Source organism: Panthera onca, chromosome B2 (assembly GCF_046562875.1).
Source record: "Panthera onca isolate mPanOnc1 chromosome B2, mPanOnc1 haplotype 2, whole genome shotgun sequence".
Lineage (NCBI taxonomy): Eukaryota > Metazoa > Chordata > Mammalia > Carnivora > Felidae > Panthera > Panthera onca.
In genome coordinates this window covers 122,513,147-122,535,315 of record NC_138343.1, presented here as the reverse complement: position 1 = coordinate 122,535,315, position 22,169 = coordinate 122,513,147, and the positions used below count along the sequence as shown (strand labels likewise).

At 39.8% G+C, this 22,169-nt stretch overlaps 1 protein-coding gene across 9 annotated transcripts in view; it reads left to right on the top strand.

Moving 5' to 3' along the window:
* The window catches only part of MAP7 (microtubule associated protein 7), a 178,008-nt gene that overhangs the window by 43,944 nt on the left and 111,895 nt on the right, over nucleotides 1-22,169 (top strand). The window lies entirely within an intron of this gene.

Below are 22,169 nucleotides of genomic sequence, written 5' to 3'. Positions count from 1 at the left end.
CCACCCATAGGAAAGGCCAGCCTGAGGGCAAAGCCAGCCCAAAGAGGAGGCCAGAACTTAAAAAAAAGAGAGAAATGGAACTACTATCCTAATGACTCACTGCATTTTTCAGATGAAATTGATGACCTTCCTATTTTGGGGCCTGTCCCTTATATAAATCCACGTTAGTTGAGTTGGTTAAAACTTCCAAGTGGAAGTGTTCTGTATTAGTTTGCGGGGGTCACCACTGTGTGGCTTAAACAACAAATTTATTTCCTCATAGTTCTGGAAGCTCCCAAGTCCAAGGTCAAGGTGTAGACAGGGTTGATTTCTTCTGAGGCCTCTCTCCTTGACTTGCCAGTGACCATCTGCTCTGTCCTCACATGGCCTCCCCTCCGGGCCTGTCTCTTTATCTCCTCTTTTTATAAGGACACCCACCAGTCAGATTAGGGCCCACCTTAATGACCTTCTTTTACTTTAATTACCTCTGTAAAGGCCCTATCCATACACAGTCATGTTCTGAAGAACTGGGGGTAAGAACCTCAAATACAAATCTGAGGGGGACACAATTCAGCCCATAATGCATTCTGATTTTTATACTATTCTATGTGTATTAACTACTTCTGGAAACCTGGTGGTAAGGAGAATGGGAATAACTTGTTTGGTTCATGAGGCCAGTCAGAGCCCACTGGGGCAGGGACGGATGATCCCATACAGCGAGGGAGGGTTGGAGTGGCAGTGGGGGTGTGGTGACATGGCCGCTACAACCCTCAGCAAAGTTCCTTACACAGTGTAGGTGTTCATTACCGGCCAGCTTGTTAGCTGCTGCTGTTCTCTAGAAGTACAAGCTATTTTCAGAAGGTAACTTTGGGCTTTATCTTCATTGCAAGTTTCCTGAGTAATTAGCAATGTATTTCGAAGTATTTTTTTTTTTTAACCCTCGATTTGTTATATCATTTTTTGTAATGAGTTTTGCTCGTGGAATTACAAGTCCAGGAGCTCTCTCAGAAGGTCATCTGTATTTCTGAGCCTCCGGTAAATATGACATTTAAACCAACCCAGAGGGTGGCTTATCACACTCAGAAGTCACCGGTACCTTCTAGGGTAACATCCCCATGCAATCAAGCTGGCATCTCGAGATGTTCAAGGGAAGAGGCTGAAGGCTGAAGACATTAGGCCAGGCCTAAAGGAAATATGGCTTCTCATCAAAACTTTGGCATTCAATTTCTGCTACGTTGAATTAAATCAGTTAACTCTTGCTATGCAACAGAACAGTCCAAAACATACGGCTTACAACAGCAGTTTACTACTTCTAATGATTCTGTGGGTTGGCTTGGTGGTTCTGCTGCTGATTTTGCCTGGGCCCACTCCTGGGCTTCATTGAGCTAGGGGGCAGTTTGGGTGGGAAGGTCGTTGATGGCCTCACTCACTCACCTGACAGCTCATGGTGGCCACCCGCTAGCACGCCTGTGTTGTCGTCCATGTGGGCTCTCATTCTTAAGTAGGCTGGACCTATGTGGTGCTCTCAGGGAAGCATCCCAGGAGAGTGAAAGCAGAAGTTGTGGGGCCTCTTCTGGCCTGGCTCTGGAACCACACAAGGTCGCTTCCGCCATGTACAGAACATGAACAAAGCATGTCACAGGGCCAGCTCAGATTCAAGAAGTAGGGAAAGAGCCCCTACCTCCTGGTGTGAGGAACAAGAAATCAGATTGCAAAGGAGCCTGGACACAGGCACGGCTCTCGAGGGGCTGTTATTATTATAATCTGCCATAGCTGCTAATGTTTCCTGACCACACCCTCCACCACCTAGATGCATCTCTCTGATTGTGATTGGTATGATATACTGATGAGAAAATATTTCAGGCTTATATGCAAATGTATATTCTGTTTTTTTCTCAGAATATATTCATGAGTGTGCTTATGTATGCATGACGTTTTAAAACATGTACTGAATAACAGGTCTGTATTTTATATTTTGCACCCAGGAGGATGTAATTCAAAAATTCCATCCTATGTCATTACAGCTGACTTAGTGAGGTTCCTCATCTAAGCTGTGGAAATAAATGGAAAGGTTAATAAGTACATTTGCCAGAAGTTGCAAAATCTTAAACTGATTAAAATCTTGCCTGTGATGTTCTAGATGATGTCAAGCATCTCTTTTCTTTCTTTGGATGCATTGTCATTAACACCTATAATAAATGAGGTTCTTTGATCAAAGTAGAAGCCAAATTCCAGCACATTCATATATTTAGATGTAGTTATACACATGCATTGTATGTAAACAGCTCTGGATTTCAAAAGGCATATATGTGTGTGTGTGTGTGTGTGTGTGTGTGTGTGTGTGTGTGTGTGTGTGTATATATATATATGACTCATATATATACATATATATGTGTCATATATATATATGTGTCATATATATATATATGTCATATATATACATATATATATATGTGTCATATATATATATATATAAGTATGTATATATTACCATATAGGAACAGCCATTCAAGCCAAGTGGCCAGATGCTTCATGGGACTTCTCTGCTGATACAGTTTTGCACCTCCTCCATCACCAGTTCATTCCTTCTTAACTGATGTCTGGGACTCTACCTTTGTTCTCCTTCCAACCCCCAAACATTCTCATCCCGTATCCTTTGCACAGACAAGTACACTGATGTAGATATGGATACTCATGAGCCTGCAGAGGCACACGCAGCCTTCTGGGTTTCATTTCATTCTGGAACCAACGTATGTATGATTTTGACCAAAACCAGTGGAAAAGAGAAGGGCATCAATCCTGTAACTGTGTCTCCTTCCATCTCCCTGCCCTCACAGCAGATAGGTCCCAAGGTTCCCAGGTGTATCTGTTGCCCCATGTACAAGCCCTCTTTATTCTCTCTCCATCCCACTGCCATGCTTACGAATGAACTCTGCAGTTCTTGGGTATTTCTCTAAAAGGCGGATGGATTTCACTTCAGGGTATCAGAATTTAAATATAGAATTCTTTCTTTGTAGTAGAGTATCTTAAGAGGAATTCCCTAAAACTGCTGGAGATATGTGTGTGTGTGTGTGTGTGTGTGTGTGTGTGTGTGTGTGTATAAAATCTTTATGTCCATTTTTTTCTGAGGAGAAAGTGTATAGCTTGCACAGATTTCGAAAAGGACACATGACCTAAGAAAAATATAAAATCCCTCACCTGTGGGATGTCAGTGAAAAAAAAAGAAAGGGTGAAAAGATATAGGGGGAAAAATTATAACCTTATTTTCACTATGTTAGCTACTGGGCTCCCCACTATAAACAGTACAGGGCACGAGTATAGTAAAAAGGCCAGGAAGAGAAGAAACTTTTGTTAGGAAGGAAAAAACAGTGGTACCGCTAGAGAGTGAATCATGCCAACCAATGCCCAAGAGAAGGAAACAAAAAGAAACAGTGAGCACCTTCCATGTGCCAGAATTTGGGCTGCAGGCTCTAATTTCTCATTTAATCCTCTCCAGTATTTACTGAGGTGGTGGGAACCTCTCTGGCTTTGGAACTACTGGGAAATAGATTCACATTTGAATTTTGGCTCCTCACTTAACTGTGTGACATGTAGCATGCCCTATAACCTCTGACCTTGTTTTCTGAATCCTAGCATGAGGTTGAGAGTACTTAATAAATTTACGTGAAGGTAGAAGATTATTCATGGAGATTTCAGGTACTCGGTGAATTACCGTATTTCAGAGATGAGAATGTTGACATTGAGGGTTGGTTGCCAGACCAGAAAGGGCCTGGTCCTGGGATAGGTTTCCAAGGGGCCTCTTAGACCAGAAGTTTAGCCCATAGTTTTATAGTCCCTTCCTTCCAGAAAGCAGGTCCTCCCTTCTTACCCGTAGATTCTGACAGCCATTGCCATTGCTATGGAATCCAGGAAGGCTCTGTCCTTCTACAGAGGAAGAAACTGTGATCCTGGCAACTCAGGTTGAAACTCTGGCCCATGAAAATACTGCGTCTTGCTGGCAGTGAAGGCAGTACTCAGCTTTACGTTATAGGTTAGATTGTGGGTCAGATGGGCTTTAGTGGGTCAGCCTAGAAGCTGAGTTAACATATATACTATTGTTTCTGTGGGGGAATTGTTTTCTAAATTTCAGTGAAATGCCCTACTCATGTTTGGAGACTAGTATATATGAAAATAGATAAGGCCTTCAGGAATCATTCTCAGGCCCCCCCCAAAAAACAAAAAAACTTAAGTGACACTCAGAGAAACATAACATTGACAAATACTTAACGCTTTTTCTCGGTGTTTATTGACTGGTAACTTCATGTAGTTTGGACATCAAACCTGCCCTTCCCATGTATTAGTCGCATGACATAATGGAACGAGGGGTGCATGAGAGATACATACTATCTTTCCTTTTACGACAACTCAGCCTCTCTTCTGACCAGAGGTAATCACGAGCTGCTGCTACGAGTGGGCTTAACAGTGCCCAGTGCTCCACCTGCCAAGCCCAAGTCATGAAATGCATCCCATCCATTTTCTCTTCCTATGACAGGGAAAAGGCAACTTTTTCGTGAGCCATTAACTTCCTTTTGGCCCCACCTCTGGGGTAGGGAGAGATGGTGGGTCCAGTATGTTTATGTGACAAAAGAAGTGTATCTGTTAACGGTGCATGATTTGTGAATGTAAGCTGTGCCCTGATAGTTTCCAGCGCAAGAAACATTTGAACTATTATAACTGGAGTATTTTAATTATTCCTCCGAATACAGCCTCCCTTACAAATTGAGCCCTCTGTGAGCCAGTATTTTTCAAACTGCTTTTTATTTTGAAGGGACTTTGAGAAAATTATTTTAGCTTCCTCAGCAGTCTTTATCTAGTATTTAATTTCTCTTTGTTTTGATATGAATAAGTAAAATTCATGGGAAAAATTCCAGACCTGTGATCCTTAAAGACAATCATAGTGTAAACATTGGACAGGTCCCCACACAAATGTTAAGGTATGCATTTTTCTGGGAGGATTCAGAGCTCATGGACTCTCGGACAAAGCTGTGACACAGTTTGGAAAGCACTTTTGTGGAGTAGGTTAAGGAGTGGACCTCCTAAATAATGTTTTTCTTCCTCTCCTTGAAAGAATCTTGAATTCTCTACATGTTCAAACTTTTAGGGTCTTACAGATTCAGAGAGGGTGGAAGGAGCTGGGTATGTGCAGAGGTTGAGTAACAATGGTAAGTCTAGAGAGCCAATGGAATATTGAGAGCCAAGGAGAACTTTTGCTAGGCTAGTAGCTTTGTTTTTTGATCAGGTTGATGCTTTTATGTAAGAGGCTCTGATGATGATCTTAGCTTTATAAAATGAGCTGTCATGCTTTCTCTCACTTCTCTTTGCTCAAGTGTGTGTGTGTGTGAGAGAGAGAGGGAGAGAGAGAGAGAGAGAGAGAGAGAGAGAGGAGGAGGGGGGAGAGGGAGAGAGATGACCTTGTGTGATGGTTTCCACAGACACTAGGGCAGTTCTGATCTGGAGATGCTTGAGTTCCATATTACTGACTCCAGACACCCTCAAGGAAATTTCTTGTCTGCTGACCTGGCAGCATGAAGGGGTCAGTCATCTCAAGTTTTATTTCAGAGGCTCACTGTTTTTTTGTTTGCTTGCTTGCTTTTTAGTGGAAGAAACAATAGGTTTATTTAAACCTGTCCTTTGTTATAATAATGAGAAGCCAAAGGGGTTTTTTTTTTTGGTTTTTAAAAAAATTTTTGTTAACATTTATTTATTTTTGAGACAGAGAGAGAGAGAGCATGAATGGGGGAGGGTCAGAGAAAGAGGGAGACACAGAATCTGAAACAGGCTCCAGGCTCCGAGCTGTCAGCACAGAGCCCGACGCGGGGCTCGAACCCGGCAAAGGTTTTTTTAAGTTTGATCTTTCTAAAAATTTTTTGACATTTTTATTTAAATTTCAGTTGACATATAATATAATATTAGTTTCAGGAGTAGAGTTTAATGATTCATCACTTATGTATAACACCCAGTACTTGTCACAAGTGCCCTCCTTTAATGCCCATCACCCATTTAGCCCATCCCCTACCCACCTCCCCTCCAGCAGTCATAGGCCCCCTGTTAAGGAAGGAGCCATCCTGTTTCTTGACAACTTATTTCCTAGTTTGTCTGTCTCCTGTCAATATAACTTCTGTGTCATGTAAACAAGGACTCACTAAGGAAGGGCTCCTATGAATTAGCTATAGCCTTAGTGTCCATGAAAACTACCAGAGAGGAGAGTAACTGTTTAAAGATTTTTTTAAATGTTTATTTACTTATTTTTGAGAGAGACAGAGCACAAGTGTGGGAGGGGCATAGAGAGAGAGGGAGACACAGGATCTGAAGGAGGCTCCAGGCTCTGAGCTGTCAGCACAGAGCCCGATGCAGGGCTGGAACCCAGGAGCTGTGAGATAGATCGTGACCTGAGCCAAAGTCACTTAACTGAGCCACCCAGGAGCCCTAGGGATTTTTTTTTTTAGTTGTCGTAAAATACACAAAGCATAGCATTTTCCATCTTAACTGTTTTAAGTGTATATAGTTCATTGGCATTACATACACTCACACTGTTGTGCAACCATGGGATTTTTTTTAACAATGGGTTTTTCTGTGCAAAGATCTCTACCGTGCTTAGTCAGAAATTTCTCCCCAGAAAACCATATCTCTTACCCCAAGGACAATAAAAGTAAAATGTGTCTGCTAAAATAACTGAGCGTATCAATTCACTTTTTATAATTAAAAAAGACTCAGTATTACAACTGCCACCAAATCTGTTACTAAATCTGTCAGGATCCTAATTTAGCTTCTGCATATCGCACCCTGTGAATGCAGCCTTTCTTGTGTTAAATCCTCATATTTCCCTCTTCTGTCTCCTAAGTAACAGTCTATTTTGAGGTGGACTGCAAGAGTGAAGGCACCCATTATCAGCATGCTTGGTTCTCTAATGATGATGAACCAAGCCCAATGGATGGATGTTGATTCAGCCCAATGGATGTTGATTACCTACTGTGTTAAAACAAGAGGATATTTTCAGTTAATCTACAGCGTCATGGACTTCAATCTCCTAAAAAAAAAAAAAGTGGTCTTATATCTGACGAATAAAAATAGAAGGGTGTTAAGAACTCTAAAGGTATTAATTAGCTCTAACCTGAGCGGTAGGTATACATCTCCATTTTATAGACACGGTGTCTGAAGCTCAGAGTTTCAGCTCTGTTGCCTTTCTGGAGAATGGTGTAGGATACTGGATGGAATCTAGTGTCTTCATTACACTTATGGGGACAGAAAAACAGGGGTGTGGAGGATGGGGACCCGCATACTTCTGTAGCAAAGCACTAATCCCATATGTTTTAGAGTTTTGAAAAATAATTGAATCATAGTGAGAAAGATATGATAATCTCAGTGTCAGTTTTGAATGTTCCATAGAAATAACTTTGCAAAACTTTGAGATAATTATTGCAGAATTGTGGCTTTTAAGATGAAGGTTTTACCAATTAAGAAATCCCTTAGCTCCCCTTATTCAAATGTTTATTTTTAAAAGTTGATGATAGAGATTACATTCAGTATGTTTCTTAGCACTATAAAGGATAATAGTGTTCAGCTTTGCATGATTTTATTCAAGAGATTTTTTCAGTCTCTAACAGAATTTTTGGTTCTAGAACATAAGGTCCATGAATTTTACATAACAAAATTATGTAAATGTATGTATGCTACTTTCTGTCCAGTGGCATTTCTTCCTTCCAGTTAGGCAGACAGGAGGTACTTTATCTGGTAGTGGTCTAACTGGCTTTGGTGTAAGCCACTGCCTTTACTCCTATGTGAGAATATTTTGAATGAAAACATCGTTTGACATTTCTTATTCATCTCTTTGGTTTTCAGGAAAATTTCTTAGGTTCATCTAGCAAGATTAAGATACATAATTTTATTTTATTTTATTTTATTTTTTACTTTTGCTGTATTTTATACTTCTTACATGGAGATAATGTCCCTTATACTATAATTTTGAAATGAGTTCAGTCTGTTTTTCATCTTATATCTTTTCAACCCTACCGATACAGCTGAGTAATCAGAATGAATCCTCCATTTTTCAAATGAAAAAACTCAGAGAAACATAAATACCTTTTTCCAAATTCCCAAAGAGAGCTAGTAGAGCGAGGATGATATTCATAGGTACTATAAAATCCTGTGTATGAATTTGCAACAAACCAAGCTTATGTGACAAAGTTTCCCTTTTTTCTTCATGCATCAGAAAATTGGAAGTACATGGTTCCAGGAGTTCAGTAAGATGAAAATGAGCTTTAAATTCAAACCTGCTTAGTATAATCTGGGTAAAGACACTACCTGCAGTTCCTAACCTAGAACTACTGTGTTTCATATTATTGGATCCAAAAACTAAACGAGGTGATGGCACATGTATTATATTTGCTGTTTGTGGTATATAAATTCCACAAAGTCCCGCATCAGAGCTCTTTGTTTGTATGCACTAGCCGTCTCCTATGGGAATATAAGCTCATGGACAGGAGAGCAGGACAGAAAAGATGTCTCTTTTCCCCCCAATTTCCCTAGCAACTTAGTTAAATGTTGATAATATTGATCATTAACAATGTAGAAGCTCCCAGTGGGGATTATTGTGTAGAATGAGTACATTTAATAGCATGGTTATTCTGCTGTTTCCCTTTAAAGCCATTCTTTCAGATCAGAATGTGAAACCAAAGCGAGCTAGCCAATCATGTGGTGGGGTGGGGGGGGGGGGGAACTACAGGACCATTATTTTAATGTTTTTGCTTTTTGGTTCTTTTCAGTATTTAGGGTTTCCATTCAGTATAACCCGCTAAAAGGATTTCGTTTCATACGATAAAAATGACTTTGGAAAGCAAATAGAGGAGAGTGATATTAAAGCTCTACTTTTATCCTTCAGCTTTGTTCTTGCTTATTGGTGATGCTAACCTTCAAGGGATACACAGGTTGCTCATCTGGTTGTTTTCCTTCATCTGTGCTGTTGTGTAATGGCTGGCCGTAGTCTGAAGTAGCTGTCATGATAAACTTAGCGATGCCATTTAGTAGACTGGGCTCAGGCACCACGGGGTGTGAAATCTAGGTCACTACTCATAAGCAGCCTTGTCCTAGGAACAAGAGGCTTGCTGGCTGTCATATGTCTTGCCCAAATGGCTCATCTTGGCACTTGAAATCATTGGCATAAATTGGGTCAGGTATTAAGTTGAACTATATGAAATTGCCATTTTTGACCATTCTTTACCTAAAATGATAATTTCTTGTTATTCCACACAACACTAAATACAATCAATGAAACCTGTTTAAATTTTACACTCTTATACTATAATTTCTAAGCCTTTTCATTAAGTACTATTACCTATTAAAAACATGTTCAGTAATCTATGAGAATTTATACAGATAATACCTCTCACTTGAAGCAACATCATTATTAATGGCAAAGATAACCTAGGAGGATAGGGGTGGATTTCTAGAACTTAGGGGAGAATTAAGGTACAACACATCATAAAGTCCTAACGTCGGTAATGCCGGAAGTCTTTGCAGTATGAGATATGCATCAGAAAAAGGAGTGGTTATTGGGAAAAGGGGGGAGGGATGCTTCCCGGTAAGGTGAATATTCCAGAGGGGGAGAGAATGAGGGTCTTGCAGGGCCGGCTGCAGCGGGACAAAAATGGGACCCCAGACCCTTAAAAGCAATGAGATAGAAATATGCCATAGCACCAAATTCAGCTCACCTTCCAAGCAGCACAGATATGTGTGTGGGAAGAGTGAGGCACGTGAAAGTCTCTGCTTCCCACTTATCCTGAAAGAGTACATTCAGATTCACATCCTAAATGAGCATGCTGTTTGCTGATGCCTGAAGTCATCTATCTGAGGGGTGCAGTTTTTGCTTAGCTAATTAAACAAGTAAAATATAAATATCTGAAACAATCCATATCATGTGTGATAACATTGAACTGCAATCAACTCAACAATTAAGGGCGGGGAAAAAAAAGCCCTCATCAGATCATTTGGTAGTTGGATGTGGGGGAATACTCTATCTTAATGATATCATTTAACATACTTGTATCAGTAAAACAAAAGTTACACGCATAATCAGAGTAACTTTTCCCTGGATCTTTCATTTCCCCATATCTAGATTACATCACTAGAATTTCATCTAGCTGTGTAAGAAAATCCCAATGGCGTTTAAGTGGGATGTTCTCGAATCTGCATAGTTATTTTCCGTTCTTAGCTCCTCATGTTGCTTGTGGCACTTCTGTTTTGGAAGCAGAACCTAATAACTATAGGATTAATAATAACAGCATATGACTGTTGAAGGTTTAATGGCTGGTGTCCTGTACTGTTTTGTGACTTTGCATGTAGATGTAGGAAGATTTGATTACTCCTTACTGGCTCACAAAGCCTTTCCTGTGCCAGCGCATGGTCACAATTCTGTATGGAAGTGGAATTGTATACATCTGTTGGCTGTCTGTAGTTCACAGGTGTCTTATGGGTCCCTGTGGAAGAGTTGATGCTTCCACGGATTTGGTGTCATATGCTCGCTGTCCTCATTCTTCTAAAGGGCTGTGCTGTTGCCTTGGCAACTCTGACGAGGCAGGCGTTCACAACCGTAATATAGAAAGTAGATTTTAAATCTTCGGATTAGAAACCTACTGGCAGAGGACAGTACTCTCCCTCCCCTAGCTTTTGGTTAAGAACACATCATTTTAGTTGAGCGCAGCCTTTAGTTTTAAATGCTGTTCTTCTGAGGGGAGCCTGGGTGGCTCAGCCGGTTAAGCGTCCGACTTCGGCTCAGGTCATGATCTCGAGGTCCGTGAGTTTGAGCCCCACATCGGGCTCTGTGCTGACAGCTCAGAGCCTGGAGCCTGCTTCAGATTCTGTGTCTCCCTCTCTCTGACCCTCCCCTATTCATGCTCTGTCTCTCTCTGTCTCAAAAATAAATAATCATTAAAAAAAAATTTTTTTAAAACCTTTAAAAAAAAATAAATGCTGTTCTTCTGAAATGTGAAATTCCTGAGATTTCACGTATGGCTAAATACTACCAAGTGCTTTAATCACAGATCAGCTTCTTTATCCTAGTATATATAGCTCTTTAAAAGAATCCTTTAAATTCTTTACAGTCTTCTGTTTGTGTTTTAAATTTTTCTTGCCTTTGCAGATGATTCTTCCTTCCCTGTACCCACCATACCCTTTGATTATAATTTTCCTCATAATCTTAAAATCATAGGGTGCTCAGAAAGTTCCACTGGGATGCCTTCACCACTCCTGGTCTGCCTTTGTATTCCCAGCGTCCTGGCAGTTTTTTAAGTTGGTTATCCTAAAGCATTTACATTCATCCATGGTGGAAACACAGAATGCCATGGGGGTCTGCCTGCAGAATCACCAGGGTGAGAAATCCGATGTTAGAGAGCACTGTAATGACACAGGAATTCTCCAGCATATACTGTTGCCAAATAAAATGAATAGCATGAAGAGGTAAAGTGAGGTTATAGGCTTAAGCCAGAATGGAAAAGAAAGGGATGGAATCATTATTGTTGGGGATGAAGGAGCAACTGTTAATCAGGTATTTTCTGATTAATAGCAACTTAAACATACCTTTCTCTAGTTGAAGATTTATAAGTTGCTTTTCAGGATATAAGTGAATTTATACAATTTCTTAACCTCTCAGTACAACAGGGATTGATTACCTCCCTGCCATGAATGGAGGGATGAGATTTCATGAAAAAATACAGTTTACCCTTGGAAGGTAGAGAAATGGCCATAATTTGGAACCATTTCTGATGTTGATGAGGGAAATTAGCACCTACTTGAGGCTCTGTTCCTATTGAAATATAAATTCTGAAAAAAAATTGCAAAAAAAGAGGGTTTTGAAGGTAAGCATGGTCTCGGGGGAGGGGGGGTGGTCATGACTAAAATTTAAAAATTCCTAACTCTGTAATGCATGTGTTTCCTATAATGTATTCTTTCTCATAGTATATGAGAACTTAATTCAGACATGCCTAGCATGGCACATAGCAAGAACCAATAAATATTTGTGGTTTGGCTGGAAAAGGTATTTTCTATTTTATTTATTTATTTATTCATTTATTTAAGAGAGCACACGCGCACAAGCAGGGGAGAAGGGCAGAGGGAGAGAGAGAATTTTAAGCAGTCTTCACGCTCAGTGCAGAGCCCAATGCAGGGCTCCACCCCATGACCCCGGGATTATGACCTGAGCTGAAATCATGAGTAGGAAATTAAAGTGACTGAGCCACCCAGGCGCCCCTGTTTTCTGTTTTAAAAGCAAGTAGCATTTCATGTTATTGATAATCTTTTTTTTTAAACACATCCTATCCATGAAATAAATGTAGAATCATTATTTGTTTCTGCTACATCTGGCGATACAAAAAAAGAAAAAACCTTTCTGAAAAGACTGCCAAAATAGTGTCACCGCCGTCTTCAAACTTGAAAAAGTGGCTAAAAGTGTGAGATGTTAATACTTAGCATATGGGTTTCTTCAGGAATGGAAAATCTTGTACAGGAATGTTACATAGCAGCTACTGGAAACTTTAAAAAGAGATTTTGAAAATGAAATCAGTTATAGAACTTTGCCTTTGGTGAGATATGTTATAATTAGCTCAATATGAACTTAATGTGAAAGTAAATAAAGTGTGAGCTGGCCTTTTCCCATAAGACTTGTCTTTTTTGAGCTGTTTTTTGAGGGGGAGGTCTGCTCCCAGAATAAATCGGCCTGCTCACCAGACTTTGAGCAGTCCACGTTAGCATATGGAGTGAGGGCCCGTATCAGTGGTCCAACCTGAAACATCTTTTCTGCTATCACAACTGGAGCACAGAAAATCATGAACAGAGTAGTCTCCAGGCATCTCTTACTAGTTATGGCCTAAATATTTTAAATGCAATGTACATTTTTCTGGTAAGAAAAGTAATAAATATTGTGAGACACTTAAACAGAGAAGGATTAAAATTGTTTTTAATTCATCTGTGATCTCACCATCTGCACATAGCCACATTAACATTTTGGTATCGATTATTCTGGCCTTTGTAAACGTGTGTGCTGTGTGTGCGCGTGTGTGCACGCACACGCGCACACTTCTATCATTGCATATGTGGTTTTACGGCCTGTTATCTTGCCACTTAGTGTTAGAAACATTCTTCTAGAACAATTGTATCCTTTTGTTTCGAATTTCTGTCAACTTTATGGGCAAAGAAATGATGGTTTATTGTCTTAATTTGCATTTGTTTGATTACTGGTGATGTTAAACATTTCTTATCTGCTTGTTAGCATTCTTCTGTGAATTGCATGTTTATTGTGACATTTTTCTATGTGGGTATTTATCTTCTTTTTATAAATAAAGGATACCTTAATCACATTTTAGAGATCTTCTCCTTTTAGCATTTACAATTTAATACTGTTACGGATTTTTGTTGTTTCAATTTTTGTTGTTTTGAGAACAGCGATTTTGGTAATCTATTTCAGAGAGTTGATTCGGGAGTGCCCGTAGGTGGGTCGGTAAGAGCCACGCTAATATGGTTTCAGAGACCCAAGTGTGACCCATCAAGCATAAACACAAACTGTGAAGACCTGGTCAATCCTAAGGCTTGAGCTCTGGGGCACACAGCAGCCTCAAAGCTGGGGCAGGATTAAGCCAGTTCAGATGCATTCAGCCTGCTGCATCTAACTAGGTCAGTCTGCAGTGGCCCTGACAGACTGTGGGGCTATTTTTGTCAGTGTTTCTTCTGCCCACGAAAATTAGAATTGAGAAGAGCTACAGATGCTTCCCATATGGTTGCTATTAGTGAAATTATGTACAGAGGATTTAATGTGAAAAAAGCAAAGTAAGTACACTCAAATTATTTAGAGACCTAGAGGGCTATCCAGGGGACTCTCTAACGATGCTTCCGTTCCAGGAAGGCAGCTCCGTGTTGTGTATGGCGACCTCCGTCCTGTTCTTGTGAGTCTAGGAAGGAGCCTCTTTTCTGGTGTTCATGATTTTGCTCGTCTCCTAATACAGTACCTCATGAAGGATTTGAATGTAATTTTTTTTTTCTTTTTTCTCCCCCCCCCCCAGATTTTCCCTCCCCACAAAGAGACATCTGGACATTTGCATACTTCTGACCATTTCCCACTGACTAGTGAACCAAGCGATAGCTGCCCCCTTTTTTCCTATATCTGGGAATTAGAGAGTTTCCATTTGCAATCAGCTGGCCTTGTTCTTAGAACGGTTTGTTTAGACATTGCAGGGAGCGGGCTGTGATGGTTTATCACTCTAATTGGTCCATTAGATGTACTTGGTGTTTCACAAGGTTCTAGGGAGAGGAAAAAATGTTCATCTGCAACAGACTTGTGGAGCCTACTGATGGAGTTTCATATCTATTTTTGCCCTCTGTAAAAATGCATTATGGACTCATATTTTAGCGAATAAAAAAAAAACTGTAGTGGGATTGATCATTAAGTCATCAAATTTAGTTACCTTCTCTTAAGGCAATCAGGTGACCTCTAAATTTGATTTCTGCTACATTTCCGTTCAGTCTGCTTATCCCAGTACATTGGACCTACAGAGAGAATTTACTGCTACACTGTTTTCATTTTATGAGAAGTATCCTGTTGAAACAATAGCATTTAAGTGTCTTTTAAAGAGAATTCTGTAATATAACATAAATATACTATAGACATTTGTAAAGTGTGTTGCAGATTAATTAATACTGCCACACACACAAAAGTCCTTTTGTCAAGTAAGTTTGGGAGACTCTTACTCCCAAATTTTACTTGCTGTACTATAGGGTTCCTCAAAACATTAAACATAATTTTGTGTGTTGTAGTTCCTCACAAGAGGAGACAAATTCCTACCATTTTCCCAATGTGTTCACTATCAGAACACCTCTTTTTGGAAAGCATAACTCAGAGCACAGTCTCAATAAATCCTGAGCCATGGTGTAAGCTTTTAAATAAAGATTATCATTATGATTCACAGCTTGAGAAGCATTTAATGTGGTTAAGTTTCTTTATTTCTTAGTATTTATAGGTATACAAATATCTCTGTTCAAGTACACAAAACATGTTTCTTTGTGCCAGGTATTGGTAAAGAAAGCAGAGGAATTTGGTCTAAACTTTGATACTTTAGATAAGAAGGATTAAATAAATGCATATGACTCTTGGGGAAGAGAAGGGAAGTGGGGAGAGAGAAATGAGATTCTTTTCTTCAGTTATAGATGACTCAGACCATCACGACATTAGGTAAGTTATTCTAGGGTCCAACTAAAGAAGCTTTGATTCCATTCGAAATTGGGATATTTTACTCTTAAACACGATGATATCTAGTTATTAGTTTACCTTAAGGGGGAAAGTGTGAACCTGTTTCTTTTTGGTTTTGTGTTCAACGACAGTGCCAGTGCCAGATTTTTTAATATGGTTTGAGCTTCCAAGTATGAGGTTCATCCTGGTCCTGGGAGAGCAATGCTGACCTACCAAGGATGGATCTTTCAAGGTTTAGCTTGAGCTGAGAAGAAGAATCTCCAGTCAGTTGACGCATGGTGTGGGGAGATTGCTCCCTGGAATTCCCTGAACTTCCTCAGCATCTCCTCTGCTCCAGATTGATAGATTCTATTTCCCTTTGCCACCCAGGGCCAACTACTTTCCCTCTCAAGTTGCTCTTTGCTCAGCTTTCATATTTACTTTTGACCATTTTTATTATTTTATTGAAGTATAGTTGACCTGCAATGTTCCTTTAGTTTTGACAACTCTGTTATGTTATGCTATGTCCACTGCAATGTGGATATCATCTGTCACCACACAGCACTGTCACAATACCATTGACCCTATTCCCTCTGTGGTACCTTTCATCCCTGTGATTTATTCCATGACTGGAAGTCTGTACCTCCCACTCCCTTTACCCATTTTGCCCAGCCCCCAGCCCCTCCCCCAGCAACCACCAGTTTGTTCTCTGTATTTATGGGCCTATTTTTGTTTTTTGTTTGTTTTTTTAAATTGCACGTATAAGTGAAATCATATGCTACTGGTCTTTGACTTCTCTCACGTAGCATAATACCTTTGAGGTCCCTCTATGTTGTCACAGATGGCAAGATGTCATTCTTTTTTATGGCTAGATAATATTCCATTTTGTGTGTGTGTATATATATATATATATATGTATATATACACACATATATATATATACCTATGTATATATGTGTATATATACACATATATACGTATGTATATATGTATATATATACACATATATACGTATGTATATATGTATATATATATGTATACACATATACATGTGTATATATATACACATATATATATACGTGTATACACGTATACATGTGTGTATGTATATACACACATATATATATACGTGTATACACGTATACATGTGTGTATGTATATGTGTATACACGTATATATATGTGTATATATATACACACATGTATATGTGTGTACATATATATATATGTGTGTATATGTATACACACACACACATATATATATATGTATATACATACGTGTATATATATATATATATATACATATAAAACATCTTCTTTACCCATTCATTTGTGGGTGGACACTTAGGTTGCTCTGTATCTTGGGTCTTGTAAATACTGCAGTAAACATAGGGGTGCATATATCTTCTCAAATTAGTGTTTTCATTTTCTTTGAATAAATAACTCAGTGGTGGAATATGTGGATCCTACAGAATTTCTGTGATGGAAGCCATCAACAGAATGCAAAGGCAGCCTACTGAACGGAAGAAGATATTTGCAAACAATATATCCAATAAGGGGTTAACATCAAAAATAAATTTAAACCTCTGCAACCAAAACACCAAAATAAATAAACAATCTAATTAAAAAATAGAGGACCTGTTTACAGACATTTTTCCAAAGAAGACCTACAAATGGCCAGTAGACACATGAAAAGATGTTCAACATCATTAATCGTCAGGGAAAAGTTACAAAGTCAAAAGTCATTTTTTAAAATATCAATAATGAATAGGGATTCGGTGACCTTGGTTTATTTTATTTTATTTTTTATTCCATATAGTGTCTAACCTACAGAAAAGCTGAAAAGTTACAGGAAATTACAAACAATTCCCATGTTCCCTTCATCCAGATTCCCCAAATGTTAACATTTTGGGAGATTTATTTTTCTTTCCCTCCCAGTCTTTTAAATTACTATATTACATTTATCAAAATTAAGGAATTATAACAATTAATGCAATACCATTGTCGAATCTACAGACCTTATTCACATTGCACCATTCAGCCCAGTGATGTCCTTTATAGCAAAAGACAGTCCAAAATCATGCACTGCATTTAGCTGTTGTGTCTTTTTATTTTTTAATACTTCCTCAGAGCCTGCCTTTGTAGTTCATGATGTTGACGTTTCTGAAGTATTGAGTTACTTTGTAAGACACCTCTCAGTTTGGGTATAGTTGTCTGATGTGTTTCCTCATGATTAAATTGAGGTTATATACTTCAGACAGGAATGCCACAGAAGTGACTTTTTGCCCTCAGTGTATCATTTCAGGAGGCACATTTCGGTTTGTCTCAATCCTAGTGATATTATTCTCTGTCACTCTGTCAAGGTGATGTCTGCCAGGTTTCTCCACTATGAAGTTACTAATTTTTGTTAGATAATCAAGTATCCTCCGGGACTATGTAAATATTCTGTTCTTCCTCATATATTCACTCGTTAGTTTCAGTATCAGTGATTCTCATCAGTTAATATGTTAGTTGCCAAGGGGTGCCTGAGTAGCTCAGTCGTCGAGTGTCCGACTTCGGCTCAGGTCACGATCTCGCAGTTTGGGAGTTCGAGCCCTGCGTCGGGCTCTGTGCTGACAGCTAGGAGCCTGGAGCCTGCTTCGGATTCTGTGTCTCCCTCTCTCTCTGCTCCTCCCCCACTCATGCTCTGTCTCTCTCTCTCTTTCAAAAATAAGAAAAAAAATGTTAGTTGCCAAATAGTGACTTCCTTTTTCTTTTTCTTTTCTTTTTAGAGAGAGAAAGGGAGAGAATATAAGCAGTGGAGGGAGGGAGGGACAGGGAGAGAGAGAGAGAGAGAGAGAGAGAGAGAGAGAGAAAGAGAAAGAGAAAGAAAGAATCTTAAGCAGGCTCCATGTTCAGCACAGAGCCCGGTGCAGGGCTCAATCCCACAACCCCAGGATCATGGTGACCTGAGCCGAAATCAAGAGTAGGACAGTTAACCGACTGAGCCACACAGGCACCCCGCAAATAGTGACTTTCTAATTCATTGTTCCATCTACATTTATTAGTTGGCTTTTACTGTAAGGAGATTTTCTTTCTTTCTTAATTGTTTATATCATTGTGAATTCAGGGATATTTAATTTATGGATTTTAATGCTTTTCTCTACTTATTTTGATCCTCAAATTGATGCTTAGTATCAAAGCCTTAGAACTGTTCGTACCTTTGGGGCATCTGGGTGGCTCAGTTGGTTGACATCCAACTCTTGATTTCAGTTTGGGGTCATGATCCCCGGATCGTGGGATCCAGCCCTGTGTGGGGCTCAGTACTGAGTGTGGAGCCTATTTAAGATTCCTTCTCTCTCCCTCTGCCCCTATCCCCTGCTCATGCATGCTCTCATTCTCTCTAAAAACAAACAAACAAACAAACAAACAAAAAGCTGTTCTTATCTTTGGCTTAATGATTCCTCTTAAAATCTAATCTACAATTTATGTATAAAAGTATGGCGAGGTATTGGAATAACTTGAATGTGCAAGATGAAAATAACTAAGTATGTTTGAAATATCTACAGGTTTTTTTTTTGACATAGAAGTAATTACTAAAATTTTAGAATAAAATATTGTATAGAAAGCAATATATATAGAATAGTTTAAATTGTGTAAAATCCAGAGAAACAAGTCACACCTCTACTTACCACGTTGATACAAATTTCACCTTGCGTTACATCTTCCAAACAGGAAGTGTTCATTCTTTTCCTCAAACCTGTTTGGTCCTCCATCAGGTCTGTCTCAATAAATGTTCCACCCAATGCCTGGTTCTGCCTTTCTGTCTCCCCCACATCTAATCTATCAGTAAGCGCTGTTGGTACTACCTTCAAAGTATATCCCATCTGCCTTCTATGTCCACCTGCACTACCATTCCTGGTCCAAAAAACATTTGCTGTCCCCACATTATAACTTCAGTGGCTGCTTCTGCGCTGGCCCTTCCGTGTGTGCCACAGCACCCCCCCCCCACCCCCCCCGCCCTCCGCCAGGCTTTACACAGCAGCCAGAGTGACCTTTTAAAATTATGGATCACATCCTGGCACTCCTCTGCTTAAAACTTTTTCTGTCCCAATGGCTCTTCATTGATTTTAATGTAAAATCCTTATTACCAGCAACAGTACCTGCTTTTCTTCTTTCTTACCATGGTGTCACCCAGTTGACTTTCTTTTCATTCTCTTCATACTCATTGCTCACTCTGGCCTCAGGACCTTTGCACCTGTATACTAATCGCTCCATCTCTGTCTGAAACACTGTTTCTTGGCTTTTGGAATGACTGGACCTGCGCTCCTACTTCCTCAGGAAGGCCTTTTCTGACCCCTCCCCCCCCCCCACTACCTAACATCTCCTATCCCACCCCCAGTATTTTTTGCATAAGGTGGATCTTATTTATCAATCTATTCTTTCCTGTACCATGTATCTACATCCACTGGATCGAAGAGTCTTGAAGAATGCTTGGCACACAGCAGGCACTTGGTAAATGAATGGTCTGGTGAATAAATTGCTACTGTCTCTGAAGTTGTAGTGAAAGGGGCTCTCTGTGTTTCCAACCAAAGATGCAGAAGTTCCACTCTAGGCATGTGTCCTATATACATTGATAATATTTGTGTAACTCTGTGGGCAGCCTTGTTTACAACATTGGAAAATTGGAAACAATGTAAATATACTACATAAATCATGGTGTTTTCCTATAGTTCAGTATTGTGCAACCATTAATAAGGGTGTTTTAGAAACATAGCTGATGAAGAAATAGGTCCAGAACATAAAACATGTTCCAAAATATGATATGAAGATCCCATTTTTTTTGTATTCTACACATAAACACACATACTTCAAAAAAATCTAGGGGCGCCTGGGTGGCACAGTCGGTTAAGCGGCCGACTTCAGCTCAGGTCATGATCTTGCGGTCCGTGAGTTTGAGCCCCGCGTCGGGCTCTGTGCTGACAGCTCAGAGCCTGGAGCCTGTTTCAGATTCTGTGTCTCCCTTTCTCTGACCTTCCCCCATTCATGCTCTGTCTCTCTCTGTCTCAAAAATAAATAAACGTTAAAAAAAGAAAAAAATTAAAAAAAAAATCTACAGGAACAGACACTAAAATATTTACAGTGGTTATGTCTGAATTTTGGGATTGCAGCTTTTGTATGCTCTGTTGTCTAATTTATTAGTTACTATTTATTGTCTAATTTATTACCTTTTGAAATCTATACCCTTGCCCCAGCATTGCTAAAAATGACCCAAATACTGGAGGCCAGGTCATTGCAATGTGGTAAGCTTCTTGAGCTTCAGCTACGCCCAGAGCCTTTCACAGGGTAGACAGATCTGAGTCTGGTAACTCCCCTCCTTTGGTAACACTGTCAGAGGAGTGTCTTCAGCGTGTTTGTGGCTTAGAGAAAGGACAAGCACTTCTGAGTGGGAAAATCAGGGTAGACTTTATGGAGGACGAAGACATTGGCGTTGGCTCTTGAAGTATTTAGAAGATCTGACAGATGATTGAAGAGAGAAACCCCCTAGAAGAAGAGCAAAAGTAAAAGCAAGGAAAGAAAAGGAGAGGGAAGGAAATCACGAGGGCATGTTAAAGAAGTAACACATGCAGTCATTCTGTAAAAACGGGCCATCTGGGGGAGTGTTAGGACATGGTTCTTGAAAAGTAGATAGAAATACCTCGCAGTGGCCTTAATCTGGCAACTAAGGTGTTTAAGCAGGGGAACAATGAGCAACTAGAGCTGATTTTTCAGGCAACTAATCTGACAGATCCAAGGAATTGAAGGGGAAAGACTGGCAGTGGTGAGACCGGTCTGGACGCTGAAGATGGAGACAGAATGGTGAGGCTGGTTGAGCCAAGGCTGCTTGCCCAATATGTCGAGTAGGCTGCTAAGCCCGACTCTATTTAATAGGAGAAAACCCTACACTATTTGAATGCTCTTATTTCCTGGTCACTTGCCACAGGGTCATAAGCCTCTTAGAGTCTGGTCATGCATATAAATTATGTTATAAGGTAAAAATTTGTATTTTGAATATACATTTGACATTTTTACTTCTCTCCGTCCCCCAACTTCATTATGGCATTACTGGTGCTACTCACTGAGGACAGTATAATGTCTGGGGCTAGTGGGTGGGAGAGAAAAGGCTGAATGATCATGGGCTGGGATATATAAAAAAGGAAACCTCAGATTGTTGGGGATTTTAATATATATTTTAATGTTTATTTTGAGAGAGAGAGAGAGAGAGAATGCACACAGGGCAGGGAGGGGCAGAGAGAGAGGGAGAGAGAGAATCCCACAGGCTCTGCACTGTCAGTACACAGCCCAACATGGGGCTCAATCCCATGAACTATGAGATCATGACCTGAGCCTAAATCAAGAGGCATCAACCAACTGAGCCACCCAGGCGCTCAACCACCTGAGCCACCCAGGCACCCCATCAGATGATGTTTACTTGTTTTTTTTAAGTGAAAGATGTAAGACGTTTTGTACAAGAGTTTTTTACATACACAGACAATTTTAGTTCCCTGAAACTACTGAGACATTTCAGGCCCACGTTCTGAAGGCAAATACCTGAAAATATTACATTGGTTTTGGGTTGGAGAAATAGTTAATGTCCCTTTTGAAACTAGGTCAAGTTTTTTAACTTTATCTTCTGCTCTAACTCAGGACCCCAGCTGTCAGGCTCTCCCAGAAATTTACAACAAAAGATGGAGAGCTCCTCTAATACTTGGTTACAAATCCCTCATGTGGACGTGGACATTTAAAGCTTTGAGAAGTCATAAAAAACATGTGGAGAGATAGCTCAGCAGAAATTCTTTTCCTTGAAAGAAGCAATTGACCCTTTCTAGCAGCTTTATAGCCCCAGTGATCCAGACTGGGCAACTTGACTTTGCCAAAATGTTTAGTAAGAACTGTTGTTTCAAGCATAAAAAATTTAAGTGACT